The sequence below is a fragment of the Haliaeetus albicilla genome, chromosome 16, assembly GCF_947461875.1.
Source record: "Haliaeetus albicilla chromosome 16, bHalAlb1.1, whole genome shotgun sequence".
Lineage (NCBI taxonomy): Eukaryota > Metazoa > Chordata > Aves > Accipitriformes > Accipitridae > Haliaeetus > Haliaeetus albicilla.
In genome coordinates, this window is record NC_091498.1 from 13,234,170 (window position 1) to 13,261,405 (window position 27,236).

Genomic DNA, 27,236 nt, shown 5'->3' on the forward strand with positions numbered 1-27,236 from the left:
GTAGGGCTTCTAGTGAAACACAGTGAATGAGTGCTGGGGGCATCTGTTTGGGCTGATAGCGAATGTATTTGATTACAGATATAGTAAGTGTTTGTACTTTAAATTATATGAAATAAGTGTGAGTTTCCCAAGTAGTATTTCGCCATTGAAATCAGGGAGTATGTATTGTCATCTCAAGTGCAGCTTCACTGGGAGGTGAGATTTAGCCAAAACGGTCACTTCTGCTGTACAGGCGAGGAGATGGAGCAGTGGAAAAGTGGCACACTGTCCTCTTCCTTTCCCTGGCAGAAAGGGAGGGAAATGTCTGCCTGTGTCTGTGCAGTACTTATACACAGACAAGGAGTCTAGACCAGAAGCTGTCAGGTTGTAGACTCTGAGGGATTTAAAATGATCTTTGTGCCATGAAAAGACTTTTTGCTCACATGCCTGATGGTAGGAGTGGAGTCATTGTGGAGGGGAGTGATGCTTTGCTTTCTCTACCAGTGTTTGTTTTTCTTTAGCTTTTCCTGCTTCTTGCCTCACTTCTGACAGGGAGACTGGTTTGCCATGCTAAACACCTTGGGGCTGACAGGGTGGAGAAAACCTACAGGCTCCTTTGACAGCTGTAATCAATAAGCAGTGAAAAAAATCTCACTTTGAGAAGCCCTTTTCCAACTATAAATGGCAACAAAAGTCATGAAGGTGAAACCCTGATTTTAGACCAAACTGTGAAAGCAGAGGACCAGGAATCTGAGCCCAGGGAAAAGATTTGCAAATGTAGAGTCTCTCTGCTCATCTGTGTGCATCTCAGTCAAGGAAGGAACCACACTGTGCCAGACAGTCCTCAAAAATTCCTTCCTCAGACAGCTCATAAACTGGAGCTTTGCTTAGCACATCCCTGTGCTTTTAGGGCAGAAACAGGGCTTGCTGCAAGAGCTTTCATTATCATATTGCAATCTTCTCTGAAGGTCCCACTCACCTTTTGAGAGATGCTGGATTTCTCCAACTCTTGTGAGGGTCACAGGGAGATGAGGAGACTTCATTAATAACATCTAAGCAGAAGTAGGGATCAGAATTAGCTTTTTAACCTAACAAGTCTACTTTATTTTAAAAAAACAAGTAAATTGTTTCTATGGAAGAGAAAAAGTTGTTTCTTTTCCAAATAGATTTAATTGCCAGCAAGCCACACTGAAAATGGGAATAACAACTTTTAATTATGATTAGGGATAGACAGAAATTCCCAGAGCACCTGGTTAATCAAAAATAGAGGCTGAGGAGCACAGTATTTTTCATGCTGTTTTATGGTGACAATGGCAAGTCATTCAGAAAGCATAATAGGGAAAGTTAAGTCTAACTGATATGTTCTTGTTTTGTGATGTTGAGTAACTATCAGTATGGGCTCTTACTGTCACCTTTGTTTTGCAGGAAGCAATGCATATGCATATATGCGAATAAATATGGCTGTATGCCATATGGCTGTTTTACTCACAACTTAGCTGCTTATTTGGCTGATATGGAGTTTTTATTCCCTTTATCTTACGGGTGCAGCTAGGGAATTTGGTGGTAATAAAAATACAGAGCTCTTGCAATGAGCTTTGTGCTGATAGATCTCAATGTTTCATGAAGTATGATTAACCTCTCATTGCAGATATGTAACAGAGAAACAAGTTTGCCCCCGTGGTCACTTGGGTGGCAGGAGAACTGGGATGAGGAACCCTGCCGTGGAGTCTCAGCATGGGGCTCCCACTGTCCGACTGTGCAGCCTCTGCTTTGGTTTGTTAATAGAACTGTCAGTGGTATCATTCCTTCTAAGGATGCGGGGAAGGTTTTAGGTTCCCCAGATATTAATCAGGTATCTTTTTGTCAGCACTAAATTCATTTTAAAGAAGAGATACAAAAATAGCACATCCTTTTGTATCAGCTATCATACGTCCTCTGGAAGCATCTTTGCCAAATGCATAAAAGAACGCAATTAATGGCTACCCAAGAGATTTATTCTATTATCTTGACTAGCTTATTTCTAAAGTACTTTGACATTTTATTTGTCTGACTTATCTGTTGTTGTAGGGAGATTTTGTTTTATTACCCTTGAGAAGGCTGAAATGTTAAACAGGAAATATGGGAGTTCCTTTCATTGCTTTTTACTATGAAATGTGAACTCACAGACTGGAGCATCAGCTCTGCAGTAAAGGAGAAATCTGGGCTCGTGACTGGGACAAAATGGTGCTCAGGAGATTTAGATTTGGTTACAAACAGTATCCCAGACCCCCTGTGGTAAGCTGCTTATACCTCAATCCTACAAAGCAGTTTTAAGCCCTGCACACCCTACCTCTCAAATATGAAATTCAGATTGAGCTTTGTCTTCCTCTGGCACCGCCAACATCCCAGCGTCTGCAATCAGCGTGAATGGGCACTGCAGGGAAGGAGCGCACTGGAGTGAAGTCGGGTTCCTGCTCCCAGAGCAGGCTTAGCTGTAAACAGTAGGACAGATGTTATTTAAAATACCCACTGGTGTTGCTGCTGGATGTGTACTGTCGGTAATGTGAACTATAATGGTAACTATAATACGTTAACAAGGAGTCCATTTACCTGGAGAAGTAAGAGCCATTTTTATGTGGTTGTCTTTTAAACTGAATTTGTTTCTTCTTCAGCCAGTCTAGACATGCTTGACATCAGCTGAAATCTCTTAAATTTAATGGCTGTGGCATGTTTTGTAATAGTATTCTGGTGTCCAGTCCTCTCTGCAGTGCTTCATGATTTCCTGATTCCCCCTTCATACATGTATACACACTCTCCATTTGGGAACACAAGTTAAATATTTGATTTGATTATGATCTTTGGGAGGCACTGTAAGTAGGAAGGTTTTTTTGAGTGGCTAGGAGAAAGCTCAGAGAGTCAGATCAGAAGCAAAGAAAACCAATTGAGAGTGGATTTGCAGTTTTTCTCTTTGAGGGCACACTATTTTAATTTGCATGGCCATTTTGAGTCAAAGAAGATGAAAAGCAACTGATTAATAGAAGTCTGGATGAAGAGATGTGCTGTTATAGTGTTTTTGGAGCCCTGTAGACCTTGGGTTTGGCACCCAAAAAACCTGTCCCTTTATCAAGGAGCTTTCTTCATATGGGAGAGAACTGTAAGGTAAATGAAACAAGCAAGTAGAGCAGGCATGTATTATTAAGCATGTTTTGTGTGAGTATATGAATATCCACAGTTCTAAAAGGAGTCTAAAACTGAGCTCTGCAAAAATAACTTGCTTTATCTTACTAATATACAACATCCAAGAAAGCCTCTGCTTTTTGAGAAAAAAAAAAATATAGGAAACTTTAGACCTTCTTGAAGCAAAGATAATTGCACTCTTGCTTATTTTAATTACATTATCTTAAGTAGGTCACTCACATACTTAAAACTGTGGAAAATTTAGGAAAGCTTAGGAACCTGTCGTAAGTGCAGAACCAGGGGACCTTGGTTCCAGTCTCCTTTTACAGATCAGTCCCTGTATTGCTCCAGAATTTTAGCATGGACTGCCAACAGTCAGGGAGAGCATTTACTTGTGTTTGTTTTTTAATCCAGACCAGTGTTAGCACTTCTTTTCTGGGCTGACTGATTTCATTACAAACATGTTTGTTGCAGTCAAGCTGTCTTGTAGCAGCAGTGATAAAAAGATAAAATCAGGCTTCTGAAAGCAATGGTGACAAGATTCGCTCAGAGTGGATAAAGAGGCTGAAAACAGGAACAACTTCATATGGTCAGAGATGGTACTAAATATTGCTTTCTAATATAGGGTGTGGTTTATGGCTCCAGAAGAATGAGATAAAAATTACCAGCTCAGTTAGTTCCTAATTCCTTAAATGAGTGGCCCCATCTTCAGGTGCTTAGGATGCTGCACGTCCCTTGTGTACTGAAAAAGTCTGACCTTTGGTGTCACCTCAGGAGCAGCAGCGCTCCAAGCATGTTTGTAAACTGCTCTTCCCCTCTTCAGCTGCCTAAGTGGTAGACCTGAGCTCCTCTGAAGATTTGAGTAAAGGGCTCTCTTGAAAATATTTGGCTGCAAAAATACAATGTGGAGAGTACTAAAAAGAGGACTTCTGTCTGAACTGGCTTTGCCCTACTTCACTAGTGTAGATACAAGCTGGTCTTTACACTCCTTGGAGACCCCCAAGAAATATGGTTATGAAGGTGATGCTAATGGGTATAATACATCTGGAAAATACTAGTATTTCTGAGGTGATGGGTTTTCAGGCATGGCCTATGTTTCCAAAGGCAGTTAAGTGGGATTGCAGTACACAGAACATCTGTTTCAGAAAAAATCTCTAGCCTCTGCTTTTTGCACATCTTCTGCTGCTTCCATACCTGGTGAGCTATTGGAAAGTTGGGTGAATTGCACAACCTGATCAGTGTTATCACTGTTATATTTTTTTTGCTTAACTCTACAGTTAATGGACAGGTCATGAAAACTTTTTCCTTTAAGCAAAGGAGCTGAGAGAGACTGCTTTGGACCATCACATATTTGCTAGCTGGAGCTCTGCCAGTGTAACCCAAGGAGGTTGCAATGGTGGGGAGTCTTTCCTGGAATTCAGGAAGAGATAAGGGAAGAAAAAGAGCTCTGTGCTGTGAGCAGAGAAGTTTGCATAAAGCCCACTCTGTGGTGGAAACAAGTCATGCAAGGTGGTTAGCAGTGTAACTAATTCTTGCTCTCTTCACTATGAAGCCCAGCCTGCGCCTCTCTTTAAAAGCAAATGGCAGTTACTGGCAGCTTGAACTTCTCAAGGGTGTTCAAAGTAATAGGGTTTTATAAGCACGAGATATGATGTTTTCCTTCTGTTACAAGAGCAGGTAAGCTTTTTATGCCTTTCAGTTTGGCCAGGACTTCACCAGGCACAGAAAGGAGGGAGCAAGGTAGTAAAGAGGCAGAACCTCTGTTTTTTCTTCTTGGCTGCTGGGTGTAGACTCACAGTGAGGGATAGGAACCACACTAAAGTCCTGATCCACAGTCCTTTCAATTCAAAGACCCTCATCTATTCCAAGAGATTTCAAACAAGCTCCAAGCCTGTCTCCTTCAATCCAGCTCATGATATTGTTGGCTGGCCAACTTGGAAAAAAAGAGATATTAAAATAATATCCTGGAGCATGCCCCTTCAGCAATACATACCCTGTCGTCTGCTTGCCTGGTGTTCAGCAGCACTGAGTGGTAGCTATGTTCATTAGCTCCTTGCCTGGTGTAAGGAGAGATCTTCCTCTAGTTTCAACCCACAAACTGTTATGGCTGGTTGCCGGAGGGGGAAATGCTGTGTTCTCTTTATAGCCCTGCCTGTTCCTATTCCTATCCCTATTTCTCCTCAGTGCACTGGATACTTTTGCTTTTCTGGTTTCTTCTGTAAGATCACAGGTTGTAGTGGAAGTGACCCAAGTAGGCAGTAAAGACTCGAAATGAAGTTGGAACAAAATGACCAAAGCTGTAGGGAAAGTGAATTTGATTGGGAAGTTTCCTCTGTGTGATCAGCCAAATCCTAAGATCTGTCTACTCCTAGGATAAACTATTTTAAGTTAATTATATAGATATATTCCCCTATGAGGACATTTGTTCTGGAGTAAGAGTGTCTATGTAGAAATTGAACTCTTGAAACCACTTGAAAGTATTTATTCTTCAGTAGCTACTTTGATTAATTTCTAAGCATAACAGGACCTACAGTCATTACAGTTGGCATTGCTTCTGTGCTTCACTGCTTGCTTAAAGTAGCTTAGAGAGTGTCCCTAGTAATGAGTCAGGTTCAGAATTGTGCCCTTTCCTTTTATTTAAACTAGCAGAAGCAAACAATCTTCTCGACTCTTCATCTAAAAATGTGTACCACAGATTGAAACACTGCACTGCGTATCTGTGTGCTGACTCCACAGAACTCCCACCCTTTGCCTCCATCTCTTTCTTAACAGTAGGGTTTAAATGTGGAAACAGTTCTTAAGTCAGACAAGGATATTTGGCTCTGAAAATGGGAGGAGGAGGTCAGCATGTCACATGAAGCGAGACATGAAGGGGATGAGACGTGTCTAATGGAAACACTGGAAAAAGTCAAGGGAAGAGTACTGAGGGAGAGAAAAACAGAAGCAAAGGGAGTGGAAGCAGAGGAGGAAAATGCAGGGAGAGGCTGCAAGATCCTGATGAAATTAAAATGAGTTGTTAATACACAGGAATTGCTCGGTGACTTTGGATAGCCCGGGCTCCCAGCTTTTCAGAGCTGGAGCTCTGCTGGCTTCCCTGCTATGCTGTCCCAGTTCGCTTCAGCAGAGAACTTGGCCTTCATCACCCAGAGGTTGCCATCTGTCACAGCCACCCACTGGCCTGTGAAGTATTTGTGCCTGTCTAAAGGCACTAACTGCAGAATGTGTGAGCTCTGCTGTTGCTCTACGTTTGATGCTGTAGCTCAGCTGGGGGCCAAATGGTAGAGTGTCAGCCTAAAAAAAGCCCAAATGCAGCTCCCACAGCTCTCTCCAAGGTCCCCAAAGGAAGAGGGCAGCCCTCAGCTGTGCTGCAGCCAAGGCCATGGGCAGAGTACCAATTTTTAAAACTGTAAAAAATAAATGCTGTTCATCTTTGTGGTATCATTCATCTGAGGACCTTACAGTTTTATCATTGTCTGGATGAAGCTTCACAGAAATTTGATGAGATAGCTCAGCTATTTCTAACAGGAATGGGAAAAGATACCAAAGGCAAATATCTACAGAATAAACAAGAGCTAGGGATAACCTTCAGCTTGCCTGAGCACATGGGCCCTGCCCCTTCCCCTGGGCAGTGTGCACAGTTGCTTCTCCATCAAAAAAGTCTCTCCTCTGCATGGAGCTCATGAACAGCCTTGTGTTCTTTGCTATGTTGGACCACTGCTTCCTTATGTTCTTGACATTCTGCTTGCTTTTGGTTCATTGTCTGCAGTTCTGGTGAGCTGGCATCTTTTACTTGGCCAAGAGCTGACCGGGCTTGGCTGTGTGCAAATGCCTGTGGTCAGTTCTCAGAGGATCTGCTTTGATTCCAGCTGGAAAATGGAGCACTTAGTCTCTCACTGAAGATCTTGGTTTCAGGTCAGCCCCAAGAGCTTGATATTGCTCCCTTTTCTGGGGTCAACAGAAATTAGTTAATCCTTATTTGGTCCTCATTGCTTCAAAAAGTTTCCCTAGTCCAGGACTGTTTGGCTGGATAGGAGATGGTTAAGACTAACTGCCTACAAACAAATGTGAGTTCACCCTCACCTTCCATTTATGCTAAGAAAGACATATGATACATATATTAGACTATAGCACTGACCAAAATAAGTCCAACACTTTGCACCCAGTGAGCAGCTGATGAATGTGGTGGTCTGTTTAGATTTCACTGCCTTCCTGCAGTCACTGTTTAGACCCAAATGACAGAAACACAAATAAATTCCTGAAATCAAGAAGTAGTTACAGGTCATGAACAACACAGGGTCAGATTTGAAACTGGTGGAAGTTACTATAGCTTCATTAAAGTTTCATTTATTTATGCCTGCATTATTTTAGCTGCCTGATTTCACAGCTCTAATTCAGAGCATGGCAATGCAAGTAACTGAATCAGCTAAAGTAAGGTGGCAGTGGACTCTGCTGTGAGGAGAGGGGAGTTGCACTGGGGGGGAGAGTTAGTCCTCTTAAATCAGATGTGCTGTCATTACATAATTATGTGGAACTACAGCCTTAATAGAGTGATACAATTTTATACCAGCTCCTGATATGACTGGTAAATTGTAGCTAAACTTTAATTTATCCACCACCCCCTGCTCTTCATGCTGAGTATCATAATCATGAAAGCTCCTCTCATCTGAAAATGGTCTTGGGAGTTATCAGTATGAGGGTACTAAAGGTAGGCCAAGAGCAAGTCATACACTCCGTATCATGAATTCATAAACTAGTTATCTCCTGCCAGTGGAATTATAAAAGGAAGTTAGCGTTCTGGAAGTCCTTTCCATAGTGCAAGTGCGTATTGCATTTCTATTAATTTAATAATTTAAGCCTAACCTTTAATAATTTAAGCCTAACTTTTCTGAAAGTGTGGAGATGCTGTTTGTAATGGTTTTGGAAGATGCAAGGTCTGTCTCATCTTGACAGGCTCAGTTTCAACATGTCTTTCTGTTATAGAGCTGTTTCAAATTTAGTTTGAGGTTAAATCTATGCAATTCCTTCAATACAACTGAATAATGCTTCTAGTGCCTCTAAGCTATAGGGTTGTGGGGGGTTGACCCTGGCTGGATGCCAGGTGCCCACCAAAGCTGTTCTATCACTCCCCCTCCTCAGCTGGACAGGGGACAGAAAATATAGCAAAGGGCTTGTGGGTCGAGATAAGGACAGGAGAGATCAACTCACCAATTACTGTCACGGGCAAAACAGACTCAGCTTGGGGAAAATTAACTCAATTTATTACAAATCAACCAGAGTAGGGTAATGAGAAATAAACCCAAATCTCAGAACACCTTCCCTCCACCCCTCCCTTCTTCCCGGGCACAACTTCACTCCCGGATTCTCTACCAACACCCCCCAGTGGCGCAGGGGGACAGGGAATGGGGTTTACAGTCAGTTCATCACACATTATTTCTGCTGCTTCATCCTCCTCAGGGGCAGGACTCATCACACTCTTCCCCTGCTCCATCGTGGAGTCCCTCCCACGGGAGACAGTCCTCCACGAACATCTCCAATGTGGGTCCTTCCCACAGGCTGCAGTTCTTCACGAACTGCTCCAGCATGGGTCCCTTCCACGGCGTGCAGTCCTTCAGGAGCACACTGCTCCAGCGTGGGTCCCCCATGGGGTCACAAGTCCTGCCAGAAAACCTGCTCCATGGGCTCCTCTCTCCACAGATCCGCAGGTCCTGCCAGGAGCCTGCTCCAGCGTGGGGTTCCCACGGGGTCACAGCCTCCTTCAGGCATCCACCTGCTCCAGCGTGGGGTCCTTCCCGGGCTGCAGGTGGAGATCTGCTCCACCGTGGACCTCCCTGGGCTGCAGGGGGACAGCCTGCCTCACCATGGTCTTCCCCACCACAGGCTGCAGGGGAATCTCTGCTCCAGTGCCTGGAGCATCTCCTCCCCCTCCTTCTTCACTGACCTTGGTGTCTACAGGGTTGTTTTCTCTTACATGTTCTCACTCCTTTCTGCGGCTGCCGTTTCCTTCTGTCCCAACTTTTTTTCCTTCTTAAACATGTTATCCCAGAGGCGTTACCAGTATCGCTGATTGGCTCGGCCTTGGCCGGCGGCAGGTCCGTCTTAATGCCGGCTGGCATTGGCTCTGTTGGACACAGGGGAAGCTTCCAGCAGCTTCTTACAGAAGCCACCCCTGTACCCTCTTCCCCCCCCCCCCCCCCCCCCCAACCTTGCCACACAAAGCCAGTACAAGGTGGTTTTTTTTGTTAATTTTGCCAAATTTGGCTATTGCTTTATAGATTAATACAATCTTCCTGAAGGACTCAAGGGAGCTTCAGGTAACAGTATTTTTAAGAATTTTGATAGTGTGTAAGTGAAAGATACTTTATCTGAGATGAAGGGTTGTACTGGTTTTTGGTGTTTAGTCAGCCCTTAGTTAGGATTCCTGGACATGTACATGGCAAAGATTTAGGTCTTCCTTGCCATTTTGAATTTCTTTAAATTTCTTTTGACTTCAGCAGGTACTAAATCTAATAAGGGCAGGCATATCACTATAAAATTGAAGCAGAGACAGGAAATAGGCATTTGTCATACAGATGAATTTCAACAAGCTTGATTTCATATTGCTTTTTGAAAAGCAGCCTGGTATGATAAATGACAGCAAATGAAATTCTGCTTAACAGTTGCTGACCTCTTCTTTTTTGCGGGTTTTTTTTTTTTGGTAGTATTCTGGCAGAAGACACAATATTCAAACCTAAATACAGAAAATAGAGTGTAAGCATGTTATGAAGCTTTCCGTGTGTATGAAGAGTGTTCTCCAAAGAACTTTGAGTAACAAGGTCTTGCTAATTATGAGTGATTTTGCCACTGTGTAGTTCTGTTACAAATGTGGAGGGATAGAAAAATGGAGATTCTCATGACAGATGTTAGCCATGTCCCTTGATGTACATCTGGAAAGTCCTTGGACTTAAATTGAAATGTCCTTATAGACATTAACATATGTTGGTTGGTCACTGATTCTCTGCTCCCTCTCTTGCCAAACACATAAATAATAATGCTTATCTCCTGACCACAATGGGTAATTTCTATAATTTTATAAGTATTTATTGCAAGGTCAAAATGAAGTGGCCTGCCAGCAAAACTGAAGGAGAGGAATAGCTCTTCTTTGGAAGGAGAGAAAAGGATGGCCAGCTTATTTAGCAGGGAGTGTTTAATGTTGGCTATCTTCATACCATGCCTTCATTCCATGACACAGAAAAGGTCATGGAAGGGAAGACTTTCACTGCTAGGAAGTCTTTCCAGCCATGGGAGAGCTCTCTTGCGCTGTCTGGGTTACAGAAGATACACCACGTATAGGAGGGTGCAGATTGTCTCATCTCACCTAGTGCATGTGAACAATGAAATCAGAAAAGGTAATGCATAATCCATAGAGAGCAGCCCATGGAGCTGCTACTGCCAGCTGAACCACCTCCTTTAAAATATTTTTGGGGCACATTGTTAGATGTACATTAACAGAAATACATTTATTAGTATAAGCACACAGAAAAAACTTTGAATGTACTCATCAAGGTCAGTCATTCTGAACAGGAAGAAGTCCCAAGTATTCTCTCTGTCTCCTTGTTCTATGGGAAGAGTGTGATAGAGCTAACTGTGAAAAAAACAAGTTTTTAACCAATTTGATATCACATCTGGAAAAAAGTCAGGATACTTTACAGCCTTATTTGTAGTCAAGCAAGCGTTGTGCAAAAATTTGCGTAAGATGGCATACTCTCTTCATATTACATTTGTATTTATGCATGTGTGTATATATGTATCTTTATTCCTGTAGAAAAGCAGACTGTGAAAACGGTGTTCATTTCTTAGAAACCTCCAGTACAGTGGTCCCTCATACACCTTATGGTTTCTGAGTGTATTATTTCTGGTTTTTTCCATACTCTTTTGTGCCTCTAAGGAAGAGAACAATGGCCAACTTTGGCAGCAACCACTTTCCTTTTGAGAACCTCTGTTCTTTGTTGCGTTTCAGATGGTGTTACGGTATAGTTTCTAAACCACATTAGCTGAGTTCAAAGTTCCTAAGCTTTGCAGAAGCTGTCAATTTGCATTTTTTTTCCCTTTTTGACACAATCTAGTGTCAAAGAGAGTTCCAACTCCAATATGACAGCACGATGGGAAGGTGTTATGCCTTCTTTCCAATTTAGAAGAATTGCTTTCTGAGTGGGAAGATCTCCAGCATCTCCTAGTGCTGTGAAGAATGCAGCAAGTACAAAGATACTTTGCAGTAAATGTCTGCAGGAGGCCTGGTGAAGCCTGAATTTGAAAGTGGCTGAGCAAGTTGAGACCCTCCCCCATATGAAATGCCTCTCAAGGTGGGACTACAAAGAGACAGTAATCTGCTGTTCTATCTAATTTACTAACAAGAAAACCATGTTTGCTAATGGTTAATGACTTGTGGTGTTAAGTTTCCTTGCAAATGCTGGACTCCTGCCCAGTATTAGCTGCTTCTTGGGAAAGCCCTGAATATGAAGGGAAATACAATTCCAGATAGCACATTCTGGCTGATTAGTTCATTCCCTTGGACAGAGCTGCAGAGTTGCTTTCTCTGTGTATAGTACTAATTCCTACCTCTTGCTTGGAGTGGGGTTTAGATCCCTCCCAGGGTGCATCGCCTGTTCATCCCTGTCCACCTACAGTTGTTGATGTGATGAGGCATTTGGGCATAGTTAGGCTCACTGAAGGAGTAAATAAAGCTTCCTCCAGGTTTTGTCAGTCTCTCATGTACCCTCCACAAGCTAACTGCTCAGTTGACTGTCTCTAGACAATTTTGAAATCCCTGTGGCTTCAGATCTGGGTTTCAGTGAAGCTGTATATGCAATTTCTTAACCTTGAACTGTTGTTTAAACTTGTGCTTCCCTAACAGAGCACAAAAAGAGGCACTTAATTTTATGAACATGCTGGTAGGCTTGAGTGCCTATCAAATCAGATTGAGTGGTGTGTCAGTTTTAGGAAGAACTGAAGGGTAGATTTTTACACCTCCCCCCCCAAATCAGTATCTTGAAAGTATAAGACTTCTTACTAGACTTAAGGAAAAGTCATACTTTTCTAAGAGTTTACATGTCTGAGAGAATAATAGTGGGGTAGGGGGGGAAGTTTTGGGGTAGGGGGTGGTTGCTTTTAATTTTGCTTTTTAATTTACCTCTTCCACTGCAGGATTTAGACTATAATGACAGAATCCATCAGGCATAATGAAGTACCAGCAGGTCCCAGCTTCTGCATTTACCTCATGTCCCATTGTGCTGGGTATTCTGGATGGTGCAGAAGCTGCCATGTAAATCCTTGGCTTGGCAACAGAAATGCCATCCAGTTATCTCAGTGACTGGTCTTTATTATGCTCCATCTAGTTTCCTGATTTCATTTCAGGTTTGCTAACACTTGGTCTGCAAGTGGCAATGACAGCCATAGGTGTTTATAGGCATATAGCCATATATGTGTGTTTAAATGCATGTATGTATACACATTAAATACTTACACAATTCTATTGCATTATGAGTTACCATCATCTGTGGGAGTGGGCCGCCAGTGTTTTCTTTCATTGCATTGATTCTCAAGGTGCCCTAAATGAATGAATGACACTGCATTGACTCAGAAAGCGCACATTCTAGAGATTGTTCAGAAGTGAACCGGTTGACTTGACAAGTTCAATTTTGAAAGCAATCTTTTTCAGGGCACTGAAAGATAACAAGTGAGAAATCCTGCCCAGGAAACAAGAGAGACTCAATTTACCAACTGTCAGACAAGTGGCATTAACTTTGAACAAAATGAACACCAGATTCTCTGAGGCTTGAGGTTTCAGTGGAGCCCAAAAGTCAGATACACATATTTGAATGATGCGGAGCAGTGGCCTTTGTGTGGCAAGGTTGTTTTTATCTCCTAAAGTAAAATAATGGCATCCATAAAGGTGACTTTGCTACAGGGAGGACTTACAACCTAGATGTTGAAACAAATATCTCGTAAGATGTGGAGAGCGATGAATTTTAACGGATTGCATTCCTCTGTTCCCTGTGAAAACCTCCTTCTACATTTCATAGCGTGTTTCAGTTCAAATGCTGATCCTATTCGAGGGTGTTTCCAATTTTGTTTGAGGAAAAAAAAGGAGTAATGAGTGTTGAGAAAAATAGGATGTGTTGAGATATAATATTCTCTCTTGTAGCCTTCATGTAGTGCTTTGAGTATTAGAATTAAAACCCTACAAGTTTGGAAAGGTTCATTAACTTGTTGAGCCAGAACAGGCAGAAGCAGCAGTCAAAGTTTACAAACATGATAGCAGTTTTGGTTTTTTTGGTTTGGTTTTTGGGGGGAGGGTTTTGGGTTTGTTGGTTGGTTGGTTGGTTTTGGTTTTGTTTTTTTTTAAAGCGTCATGGCTGCTGTGTTGGATCTGCGTCAAAAGCTTTTTGGATAAACTGACACATTTATACCTCCCACCTTGGAAGCTGGGTCTGTACCGTTTCCATCAGTTAGGGGATTTTGAAGAAACTGCCAGGCAGGTACTTTGCAGAGATACAGGAGATTATGGCTGCAGGGGATAGCACACCACAGGTAAGAACAGCTGCAGAATGGCCCTTATCTCTTCCTGCCCGCTGTGTCCGGTGGACCTGTTGCTCTTGCTTTGACCCAATGGTCCTGCTCGCAGCATGCGCCAGGCCTTGGCATGAGCTGTGTGTTAAGCCAAAACCTGAGCAGGAGCTGAGTAAATAGTCACAATGTGCTTCAAAAAAATCATGCAAGCACGCTAATTCTGCCAGTCACATTCCTTGAAGTATTGACTTCTACTACGAAACGAGAGGTTTACCTACAAAAAGCCAGATTGGCCACTACATAGCTGCACTGAGGACGATTGTGCACCAGCGTGTGCTTCCTGGGGGCCTTGTCCCCAGTGATATCCCTGCATGTAAGTAAGGAGCAATTACTTGCAATGTGGGTAGTTTCATTTCAAATTCCGATAATGCTTTAAAAATGACATTTTACAAGATTAGATTTTAATTAAAAAGTCAAACCAAAGCAGAGAAGTACAAAGGGAGAGAAATGGGGAAAAAAAGCAGTGTTCAGTGGAAGTTTAGATTATGTTTTGATTTTGATACATTCCTCTGTTTTCAACAGGAAAAACCTCCTCCTCACTATGGGGGAAGGTGTTTTTCAAGCCCTGTCTTGCAAGTTGGAAATTTAAATGCAGCACCATTGCGGGTGCAGGTGACACTGAAAAACTGGAATAGGACTTAAAATACAGTTATAGAAGACCCTTCATGAAGTAGATTTAGGTAAAAAGTAAGACTCCAATCCTGTATGCTGCCACTTTGATCTTCCTTCTGATGGAGATGACACCTAGCAAATTCAATGTCAGGATCAGATTATAATCTATGGGTTTTTATTTGCTTTACTGTTTAGCATGTTGTGCATCTTAAGCATGCCAAGTCGTTCCCGTTTTGATGTGAATATAGGAGGTACAAAATGGGCTTGTTTATTAATAGGCTAAGAGTACAGGATGAGAGAAAGAGGGAAAGCTATTGATTTGTGATACATGGGAGTGTGCTTGAAAGAGGATTATGTGAGGTGCTTTAAAAAGTGGTTATGCAGCCTTCTGCTGGTTTCCTGTGAGGGTTGGTAAATATTTACAAGGTATGGGATAGCCACCACAAATCAGTAGTAGATTCACTGCAACAATTAAAAAAAAAAAAAAGTTTAAAATATTTGGTGTTTCTATCCATTTCTCTGGGAATGGGTTTGGGTAGAAGGTTTGTGATAAAAGGCTGTATTGGCTCCCGGTGTTATGGATTCTCACTAGTAGCTCTTACTGTGCCATGTTGAAGAACCATTCCTGTTGTGTAGGGACTAAAATCTGGGGATGCAGCTGCAGGGAATGACCTATGTTGGTAGGTGGGAGGTGGCTAAGTAAATAGAAACTTCTTCTGCAAACCATATCTTCTGTCCCAGCATAGGCACTAAAGACAGTTTGGGTATTTAGAATACTAGTAAGATAAGAAGCAATTTTTTCTTCTGTTAAACCTATGTGATCTCTAGAATGAAGCACATCTTACTGTGTTCTTGAGTCTGTATAAGAACCTGTCAACTTTTTAGCCTTTGACCCTGTAGATTACAGACAGCTGTAGCTCCCAACTGTGCTAGACGCTATTGTACTAGGGACGTACAGACATATAGTTATGGAAGAACACTGCTTCAGAGATCTCATTTTGTGAGCAGATTAAGGCACTCACAAAGTGAGTAAATGCAATTGGTATTTAATGCTATGATTTCCTGGATGCCTGCATGATTTTGAACAAGGATCTTACGTTCCTGGATCAACAGAATGGAATTCATCTGAGCCATCTGTATAGCCTCTGCCAAAGTAAGCAAGCACTTTGTTCAGGATGGATAGGCAGGGCAGGTGAGGTGGAGGTGTCACACTGTATGTGAGGGAGAGGTTTGATTGTACAGCCCTTACAGTTAGTGATGATGTCGTTGAGAGCCTCTGGGTAAGGATTAAAGGGATGGAAAACAAAAGAGATGTTGTAGTGAGTGTCTACTACTGATTGCCCAGCCAGCATGTAAGCACTGATTACTTATTCTATAGGCAATTAGGAGAAATTTCTGGATCGGTAGCCCTGGTCCTTATGGGAGATTTCAAATTCCCAGAAATCAACTGGGAACATCATATTGCTGTGACGAGCAGGTCTTGGAAAGTCTTCAAGTTTGTAGGAGGTAGCTTCTTGTCACAGGTACGCAGTGAGCCAACTAGGAAAGATGCCCTCCTAGACTTGCTGTTTGTGAATAGAGCAGGACTTGTGGGGGATGTGAAGGTAGGTGGCTGTCTTGGCCTCAGTGATCATGAAATGGTGAGTTTAAATTTTTCAGTGTAATAAGAAAGAAGGACAGCAGGGCTACTACTCTGGACTTCAGGAGAGCAAACTTCAAGCTATTCAGGGAGCTATTTAGCAGAGTACCCTATGAATCTGCTTTTGAGGGCTTGGGAGTCCACGAGTGCTGGTCAGTCTTTAAGAACCACCTTTTAGAGTCATAGGAGCAGGCAATTCCACTGTGTTGTAAATCAAGCAAGTGGGGCAGAAGACCAGCTTGGCTGAACAGGGAACTCCTCGTGAAGCTAAAGAGGGAGAAGAAAATGCAAGATCTCTGGAAGGTGAGGTCAGGCTTCGCAGGAAGAGCTGTGGTTCACTTATGCATGGAGAAGACACGAAAGGCAAAAGCTTAGTTAAGTCTGAAACTGGCCAGTGTTGTTTCAGATAATAAGAAGGGCTTTTTAAAGTATGTTAATAGCAAGAGGAGGTCTAAAGAAAACATTGGACCGATACTTGTTGAAGATGGTCATCTGACTAATAGGGATGAAGAAAAAGTGGAGGCATTCTATGTGTTTTTTGCCTCAGTCTTCAATAATACTGATAGACCTTGGGCTGCCCAGTCCCCTGAGTCAGAGGACCACAAATGTGGGAACAGTGACTTTCCATTTGTGGACACTGAAATTGTAAGGGACCAGCTGTATCAGCTGAATGTTCACAAGTCCCTGGGGCCTCATGGGATTCATCCCAGAGTACTAAAGCAGCTAGGTGATGTTATGGCAGAACCCCTCTCGATCATCTACCAAAGGTCTTGGGAGTCCAGGGAGATTGCTGCTGCCTGGAAGCTAGCCAGTGTTATTCCAATCTACAAAAAGGGCGTGAGGGAAGATGCAGGGAACTACAGACCTGTTAGTCTAACCTCAGTTCCTGGAAAAATTATGGAGAAGATTATACTGGGTACTGCTGAAAGGCATTTAAGGAATAGCACAATCATCAGGCAAAGTCAACATGGGTTCACAAAGGGAGACTCCTGTTTAACTAATCTGATATCCTTCTATAATAAGCTCACCTGCCCAGTGGATGAAGGGGAGGTGGTGGATGTATTTTTTCTAGATTTTAGAAAGGCTTTTGATACTGTCCCTCACAGCATCCTTCTGGACAAGTTGCCCAACTGTGGGATGAGTGGGTTCACAGCGTGCCTGGTGAAAAACTGGCTGAAGGGCAGAGCTCAAAGTGTTGTAGTGAATGAGGCTACATCTGGCTGGGAACCAGTCACCAGCAGTGTTCCTCAGGGTTCAATCCTAGGGCCAGTGCTGTTCAATATATTTATCAACAATCTGGATGCAGGAGTTGAACGCACCATTAACAAGTTTGCTGATGATACCAAACTGGGAGGTGCTGTTGACTCCCTTGAGGGACAGGAGGGCTTGCAGAGGGTTCTAGATAGATTGGGGCATTGGGCTATGATTAATGGGATGAGATTTAACAAGTGGAGACCAGTGATGAGTGGCATTCCTCAGGAGTTGGTGTTGGGACCGGCGCTGTTTAACATCTTTGTTGGTGACGTGGACCATGGGATTGAGTGCATCCTCAGCCAGTTTGCCAACGTCACCAAGCTGTGTGGTGCAGTCAACACATAGGAGGGAAGGGATGCCATCCAGAGGGACCTTTACAGGCTTGAGAGATGGGTCCATGTGAACCCCATGAAGTTTGACAAGGCCAAGTGCAAGGTCCTGCACATGGGTCGGGGCAATCCCAAGCACAAATAAAGGCTGGGCAGAGAATGGATTGAGAGCAGCCCTGAAGAGAAGGACTTGGAGGTGTTGGTTGATGAGAAGCTCAGCATGACCTGGCAATGTGCACTTGCAGCTCAGAAAGCCAACCTGAGCTGCATCAAAAGAAGTGTCACCAGCAGATCAAGGGAGGTGATTCTCCTCCTCTACTCTGCTCTCATGAGACCCCACCTGCAATGCTGTGTTCAGCTCTGGGGCCCCCAACATAAGGAGGACATGGACCTATTAGAGCAAGTCCAGACGACAGCCACAAAGATGATGAGAGGGCTGGAGCGCCTCTCCTATGAAAACAGGCTGAGGGAGTTGGGGTTGTTCAGCCTGGAGAAGAGAAGGCTCCGGGGAGACCTTACAGCAGCCTTCCAGTACCTAAAGGGGGCCTACAAGAAAGCTGGAGAAGGACTTTTTACAAGGGCATGAAGTGATAGGACAAGGGGTAATGGCTTTAAACTGAAAGAGGGTAGATTTAGATTACAGGTAAGGAAGAAGTTCTTCACTGTGAGGGTGGTGAGACACTGGAACAGGTTGCCCAGAGAGGTTGTGGATGCCCTATCCCTGGAAGTGTTCAAGGCCAGGTTGGATGGGGCTTTGAGCAACCTGGTTTTGTGGAAGGTGTCCCTGCCCATGGCAGGGGGCTTGGAACTAGATGATCTTTAAGGTCCCTTCCAACCCAAACCATCCTATGATTCTATGATTCTAAGTCCAAATGCTGGATCCTGCACCTGGGACAGAATAACGCCAGGCACAAGTATGTATTGGGAGAGGAGTGGCTGGAGAGCAGCCCTGCAGAAAGGGATCTGGGGGTGCTGGTTGACAGCAGCCTTAACATTGGTCAGCAGTGTGCCCTGGCAGTCAAGAGGGCAAACTGCATCCTGGGGTGAATCAAACACAATATAACCAGCTGGTCAAAGAGGTGATCATACCGCTGTATTCAGCGCTGGAGCAGCCTCACCTTGAATACCGTGTGCAGTTCTGGGCCCCACAATTTAAGAAGGATGCGAAGGTCCTTGAATGTGTCCAGAGGAGGGCAACAAAGCTGGTGAAAGGGCTGGAAGGCATGTCCTATGAGAAGCGGCTCAGGATTTGTTGTTTGTCTAGTTTGGAGAAAAGGAGGCTGAGGGGTGACCTCATTGCTCTCTGCAGCTTCCTGAGGAGGGGAAGTGGAGAGGGAGGTGCTGAGCTCTTCTCTGTAGTATGCAGTGATAGGAATGGTGCAAAGCTCTGGCAGGGGAGGTTTACACTGGGCATTAGGAAGCATTTCTTTACTGAGAGGGTGGTCAAATGCTGGAACAGGCTTTCTAGAGATGTGGTTGATCCCCCAAGCCTGTCAGTGTTTAGGAGGCATTTGGACAATACCATTAACAACATGCTTTAACTTTTGGTCAGCCCTGAATTGGTCAGGCAGTTGGACTAGATGATCATTGTAGGCCCCTTCCAACTGAAATAGTCTATTCTGTACCCCTTGGATGTTATCTCTCTCCTCTTACAGACAGTATTGAGAACAGATCAGATGAATTGTCTGAAAGGTGCTAGCTAGTGGAAGGGGAATAGCAGGGAAAAGCTTAGACTGCACATCAGAAGTTAGATGACACGAGACTCACCCTGTCTGTTTTTGAAATGCTACTGAGATGGTAAAAAATGGGAAAAGAAAACAAAAGCAATGAAGCAACATGCAGAGTCACCAAATGAGCAATGGTTTGAGAGAATATGGTCTAGTGTTTTAATCCTTGAAACATGCTCTTCATCTGGAGAGTCACCCAAATGCCTTACAGCAGCTGGGCAATCCTCTTCAAACCATAAGCACATGTGAAAGCTATGCCAGAGGAAACAGCAAATGAATTGTCCAGACCCATGTCCTGACTGAGTGTAACACAGAGACATGAGAGATCAGTTTCTTGGAGGAAGGTATCTTTTGAGCCATTTTAATCCTATATGTTCAGCAAATGTTTCCAAGAAAACCCTGTACTCTCCCCTTTCCTCCTCCATCAATATTTATTTTAAAATCCATTTTCTAGAGAGCTATAGTTCATTGTTTGTTCTGCTGTATGTCTTGGCATTGGCTAAAAATCCCATGATTTTAGTGCAATGACAAAGGTAAAGGAAGATCTGTGGAAAGATCTGCCAGAATTGGACTGAAATGTGAAAACACCTCCATGCCCTGTAAACCCAAGCTTATTGATACATGGAGAAGTCTAAGAGAGATGGTGTCAGGCGGGAGCTGGAGAATCATTACACCTTAATCACTCTTTGGTTGCTCTGGGGAGAACAGAGAAACAATTCCTCAACTGGTCATCAGTTTTGTTTAACAATTTATTTTAAAGAAAAAAAACCAGAAACAAAAAGAGATCCAAAATTAAGGGGGAAATAAGATTTTTCGAGATTATTCAGGTGTTTGTTGGTTTGGGGGGGGTGTGTGTGTGGTGTTTTTTATTTTTATTTTTTTTTTAAATTAGCAGCATTCTGGAAATAAAAAGAAATCCTAGCCCAGAAAGAGTTGAATAAGCACAAAGTTGTTATTGAGGCGGGGAAATGTTTGTGGCTCAGGGTCAGGTTTTTGATTATGGACCAAAGAATCTTCTCTTTTTTTATTAGATGAATGAGGTTAGTGTGTGACAACTATAGCATTGTTTTGTGAAATATAGCCCTTAGACTTCTTTTTGAAGGGAGAAAAAAAAATCCTGCTTGATTTATGGAGAAGAGAGCCTTAAGCTGTAGGTGACATTAGCAATGAAAATGTCAGGCTCTGTAGTGTGTAATACACGACCGTGCTGTGATTTCACTGTATTTAATGTTATGGGACAATAACCAGGACTTCTGCACTTCTGATTACTCATTTTGAATCCAGCTTTTCGAAAGAGAGTCACAGTTTCATATTCCTATGGAACAAAGTGCAGCTACCTTAACTACTGCAAACTTTGGCCTTCCTCCACAGAATTCAGCAGGATTTACTCATCTCCTATGGGAGAACAACAAAACCTTAAGAATATGTCTAAAGAAGGAATTTTCAGAGAAAACTTATTCTATTTGCATCAGCTTAGTTACCAAGCTGTCTGCTGGAAAGCTCTTCTCTGTTCCTGATTACAAGGGATATATTTCATTTTCATCCAAAATCTGTTTACGTCCTGCACAGATATTTTGTCCTTCCACTTCTACTCTTAAAAAAAAGAAAAAACCCTATATCTATATATATCTATCTATATATCTCAAGATTGAAAGGTCTCAATACAGGGGCAACAGCAAGAATACTTTACACTGAGGAAGGATGACTATGGCATTCACAAGTGCCTTGCATGATTGACTTTTTTTGCATTGCATGTTTTCACTTTTCAGCCCCTTCTTACATTATGGCTGAGAGAGATGCTGCTGAATATCTTTGTTCTTATTCACTGGTACATCAACAAATGACGAACAACAAAAATTTGTTTTCCCTGGGAAGAAGTCTCCCTGTTCTTCAGCAAGGATTGAGGTGGCTGGTACGGATCAAGTCATTACAGGACCTCACATTAGGTTAATAGAAGATCATGGAAGTGGCTTAACACTTCAGCAGTTTTATTACTGGAATTGCAGAGCTGAATGTTCAACAGCAGAATGAGATCATCTCAGCCTTACATTCTGCCTCTGCATCCACTCAGAGGTGGCAGAGCATCGGCAAGAACAGGAGAAGCTGCAAATGGATGTGCCAGAATTTCATCATAGCCAAGAGGTGGTGCTTATGTAGGAACAGACAAGTGACAAAAATAACACCAGTATGTAATACTGGAGTGACTTTTTGGAGTTGCTTCTGACTATCACCTGCTGACTTCATGGAGGTTAAACCCATATAATGGATGGCAAGTTACATCCAGCTGACTCTGCTCTACTAACTGGCCTTGCTGCTTTAATTTTTAGCTATCCCCAGTGTCTTACATGGCTGCATAATTACAGTAGGAAGTGTGGTCCAGTTGGTTTAATACTTTTGTATGAGGTAGTGCACAGAGATACCATTAAATCTGGTTTTATTCCTGTTTTTTATTTTGGTATTGAAACACGGAAACACTGGTTCAATTCTGCTTGTTCGTTAAACTCTGTTGTGATACAGGAGCTGAGTTCTAATGAGCAACTTGGCTGATACATTTGCAGGCACCTTTTATGGGAGGAAAATGTAAGCCGGAAATAAAATTTTGGTCTCAGGCTGCCATGGGCCTGTCATTATAAAGACAGTTTAAAAATAATGAAAATATTCTCACTGGTTAAAAGTTTTGAATGAGCTATGTGAATTATAAGTGTTAATGCTGGGTTTCCAAAGTCACTTAGGATCAGTTTTTGAAGATACTGCAGTATGTAAAGTTGCAGGTAGATATTTTGTGGAATTAACAAACTTAAATGTCATTGAGGGCTTCGAAGATGAGATTTAAAAAAAAAAAAAAAAATTTGGCACTTGCCCTGAATCTTTTTAATGAGACCCAATTTTCTAAGGGAAAGGAAATAGCACTTTCGAAAGTTGAGCTCTGTAAACTGTTTGAAGCTGCACATGAAGAATAGCAAGACATATTACTGCTGTACTTGTTTCTGAAAATGGTACATTTAAGGCACTTCTGAAAAAGGAAAAGGGAAAATTGTATCCGGTTAGAATAGTAGCAGCAAGTTTAAGACCGATGGGAATTGTATCCGGTTAGAATAGTAGCAGCAAGTAAGACCAATGGGAAAACTCCCTTTGATGTAATGAGGAGTAGTGATATGATCTGTGAAAGTGGGATATGGATGAGAATTCCTTATTCCTTTGCCTAAAACAAATGTTTGGATTTCTTCTTATTTCATTGGTTGAGCTGAAAAAATGGAGACTTTTCTCTTGTTGCATTTCAGCTCAAACTATGTAGCACAGCCTCTGAATGGAAAGTAGAATAATATAAATGAAAGAGAGCTAAAAATAGAATTAAAGTCATTTCCAGCTAGCTCTATATAAGCACTAAAAACAGAAATAAAGGAGATCTCATAGTTTCACCATAGCATCCAGCAATGAAAATCAATCAATTTGAACCAGGTTCATAGTATTAAAACAAACCATCAACTCATAGTAGGAAGTAAAACAAGAGGTGCAACATTCACAGTAAGGAAAGCAGATGGAAAGAGTAAGCAGATGAATGGGAAAATTTTAAATACATTTTTGTGTGTGTGTCCATGATCTTTTATTACAAGAGAAAATCCTGTCAATTAAATTTATATTGTTCACTGAAATCTGATTACGTGTACTACACAGTGGGAACGTGTGGTGAATTGACTCCAGCCAGCAACTAAACATCCATGAGCCGATTGCTCACTGCCCGCTGCCCCCCGAGCAGGATGGGAGGGAGAATTGGAAGAGCAAAAGTGAGAAAAAATCAGTTTAATAAGTGAAGCAAAGCTCTGTGTGCAAACAGTGCGAAATAAAGAATTTATTCACTACTTCCGAGCGGTGCGCAGATGTTTAGCCACTTCAAGCATAGTGCTTCCTTGGGAAGACGAATGCCCTAACAGCAAATGACCCACCTTCATCCTCCTTTCCCTGAGTTTTTATTGGTGAGCATGTCATCATGGGGTACGGGATATCTCTTTGGTCACTTGGGGTAAGCTGTCCTGGCTGTGTCCCCTCCTGACTTCCTGCCCAACACTCAATGAGAACACTGCCGTTCAAGCCTACTTTGCCTGGTTTTACTCCCACGAGTCTAGCTGCTGCTGGAGTTCCTATGCCTAGTGGTTGCCATTCATGCTGGTCAGAAGAAGGTGCTGCTAGTGTCTGCAGCTGCTGGAGGTTTCTGCTGTACCTTGTCATGCTCAAGACATCCAAGGGTTTCACTTGGCCATTTTGCCAGACTACAGTTTCACCATTTTCTTGGATCAGCTGAATTCTGTAATAAATCCTTCAAGACATGTATCTCTTTGGTCACAACTGGAGATGCTTTGTCTTTTTAACGGCTGGAGAGGCTTGATTTTTGTTGCTAATTTATTTTTACCAGCTGAAGTTTTGGAGTTTTGTTAGAAGTTAGTTCCCAGTGTGTACATTGCTAATATGGGATGGCATATTCATCCCTTCAGCTATCAACAGAGGCTGTCTGGCTGAACTTGAAGTTAGTTTAATGTGTTTTGGTTGCAACAAAGGACTCTAAATCCTCAAAATCGTTGTTTTCTTCGTTTGGACACGCTGAATTCCACATGCATGTGAATCTCATGTTTTGGAATAGCTTAATTTTGGGAGTTATAAAGATGCCCTGTCTCTTAAGTGGTGGTTGCCACTTAAGATAGAACTGGACACTCAGTGCAGCTGGGTACTTTTGTTTCCAATGCATAGGCTGTGGCTGTGTCCGGAGCACAAGAGTTAGGGCTTTTGATCAGTACTGGAAATATGCAGGAGGCAGCTCTGAGTTGCACATCAACATTGCATTTAAGTGAGGCATTTGCTAATTTTTCCACTACTGCTGAAAAAGCCCAACCCTAATGGTAGCTTTGGTTTTAAGTGTTTGAAGTTTTTTTCCCCTGTAATTAGACACTTCTGTAATATATCTATATCTATCTATTTTAAATTGAGCGGACACCTATGCATACCTTTAGCATACTTCTTCCTGAAAATTCTTGGTTTAGAATGATAAAAACAAAGAATAAACAGACATTATTCATAATTGGTACAGAATATCTCCCAGAATACAAGAAATATGGAGCTCTTGAGAGCTGAGAATTGTCTTTATACCATGTCCTTATTGTCTTACGCCTCCCCACTCTTTTAATGGAGAAGATCTATTTTTAAAGTTTTAAAAATATGTTTAAAGTTGCTATTTCAGTATACATTTTCATATTTTCCTTTGCCTGAAGCAGCTGATATCCCCCTGAATCCTGAACAGGATATTTGTCTGTGATATTGAACAAGCCTTATAGCTCTGCCTGTGTAAACACAATTCCAGTTGCTTCTGAATGCCCTAGCAGTGTGTCAGAGTTAGGTAAATAAACTAACTACATTAATTGCTCCTACATCCCTTGAGTGCTTCCACTTTGTGGGTTTTACAGTAATGTTAATGTATTGTAATCCATTATTATCTGCAAAATTAAAATTTTCTTTCTTTGCCTGCATCTGCCACTGTTAATTCAGAAACTCTAATAAATGCATTAAAAGAGGGAAGTAATAAGCAAAAGAAAGTCCCTCTGGGAATGTATAATTTCACTTTTACTCATGACTCTTCATGCCGGGTTGGAAGAAAATAAACAGTGTAAACATGCAGTGTTAGCACACCATTAAAGTGAGACTACAAAGCAAAGTTGTAAAACCCTTCTGTAGCTGTTGCACTTGCATTTATTATAGAAATGGGTAGAATGAGACTAAGTAAGTGCAGTGATGCGCTGAAAGCAGGTCTCAGGCTCACATCAAAGGTCTGGGGCTCATGTGGAAGCTGTGAGCAGTGTCATGCATTGGAATGGGAAACTGGGTCAGTTGTTTTTATCCGGGAAAATGATAAACCATCAGAAAGCTGAGATCATCAAGGAAAGAAGGAAAATCCCACAGGGACCTGTGTGTGGACACAGCATATCAGTAAGAAAAAAGGTGGCTGAATAGGCAGATCAAGCTTTATCGGTCCCAATAGTTTTGATTTGAACACAATTGCCTTACCACCATTTGGGAGCTGGCCGATACTAAACATGCATTTCTCCTGCTAATTTTAATTGCCAGAGGGCATTAGGAGATGTCAGACACAGGTATTTAGTTTAGCCATTGACTGACTTAAAAGGAGTAGGTGAGCATGAGACAGCCATGACACACTGAACAACTCAAATAAGAGAATGATTCACAGAATTCCAGGCAGAATAAAGGAAGAAATCAGGATGGGAGCACTATGGTGAAAAAGAAGGAAAGAAAGTGGAGGGGAAGTGAATGTTTTGGGAAGCCTTTATATTTAAAACTTTTTTTGCAAGGCTGGGCTTGGTCAGAAATAGAAGCTGAACTGCCTGGAGCAGAAGAAACATTTGAAAGCAGCGTGGCCACCCAAGAGGACCCAGGAAGATAGCTACGTATAGGGTATATACAGGGAAGCGTGTGGCAGAAGAGGCAAATGTGCTTAATTCCATTTGCCAGCGTTGTACTGTATCCTGCTGGGGCTTCAGTGGGTCTTCCATGGCCTTTCAGAGGAGATGCTCATTCAACACCTCACTGCGGATGACACATCTGACAATTGCAATCTACTCGACAGCCTGTCTCGCAGCACCCTGGCCTCGCGGGGGTTCTTCTGTCTTCTCTGCCAAGGAAGCAGCTACAGGAACGCTTGCAGGCTGAAGTGCCAGTGCACAAGCTGTGTAGGGCAGGTAAATAGCAGTCCAGGGGATAGGAAGTGGGCCTTTCCCAATGGGTAGGATGTGGCAAATGTCCTGTTATTTCAATGAGATAATCTTTGCCATTATTCAGTCTAATCACTGTAATTAGTCATGCTGTGCTCCCTGATGATGTCCCCTGGGATGTGTTTCAAAAATTTCCTCCTGTTATGTGGCTGGAGGGTGCTGGATTTGGGAGTAAAGAACAGCAGCACTGTTACTGTTATCCACCATAACAGGAGAGATCTGAGCAAGGAGGCAGTTGCAGAACATGACTTTCAGCAGCCACAATAAAAAGATATGCATGGGGGAGTGTAGGTGAAAGTTAGGAAAGGAATAAGCTCATTGTGCCGGATGGGATGTATATATTTATACAGGGGCAAGTTAGTCCCTGCTGGGTTATTTGTCTCAGGGAGTTTCTGTCTTTAGCATACATTCTAGAGGAAGAGTGTCAGTCTACAGCTGCTAGGGTACTTACAAATCCAGGAACAGGCATGTAAAGTTCAGTGATGGGGTTTTTATGCAGACATAAAGCAATTGCAGTGAAATACAGGAGGTTCTTTAATTTCATGAGGCTTAAAAATGAGTATGGCCCACAAGGCCTTACAAATCCCTCTTGATTTTCTAATGTGCAGCAACATTGGGCTTTGCAGAATAAATGGAGCTAATCATTTCTAGGAGTTGGTCTGATCCATTGCTTGAGAAGCTGAGAGCTAGGGCTTGTTCCCTTGAGTCAGTTGTAACTCCTTTCTTCTGTCTTAAAATGTTAATAAACAGAGCCGTGGAACTTCATGGGTGTTTGTAAAGCTTTGTGAATTGCTGCAATGAAAGATTGTCCTATATAAAGTATACAGTATTATTCTTAGACTCCTGTGGGGTAGAGTACCCTCTTGTGTGTATTGGACTTGAGGGCTGAATAGTAATTGTTGGAGCCTTGAATATTTACAGTGAATTGCGGAAGAAGAATGGAAGAATAGATAAACTTTCCATTAATGTAGGTAAAGAAACAGATATACATTTAGTGAACATAAATGTGTATTTGCCAGCCTTTCAAGAATGTAAAAAATGCTATTAAAGTAGAACAAAGCAACTTTAACATTAAGTAGAGCTCCTCTGTAGGAATAAGATAAATATCAGACAATAACTGCAAAGCCCCTCAGAAAAGCAATGCTACAGAAATGCACACACA

At 42.4% G+C, this 27,236-nt stretch overlaps 1 protein-coding gene across 11 annotated transcripts in view; it reads left to right on the plus strand.

Annotated features, from left to right (window-relative positions):
• Window positions 1-27,236, plus strand: part of TSPAN4 (tetraspanin 4) — a 488,885-nt gene that overhangs the window by 163,081 nt on the left and 298,568 nt on the right. The gene's annotated exons all lie outside the window — the stretch shown is intronic.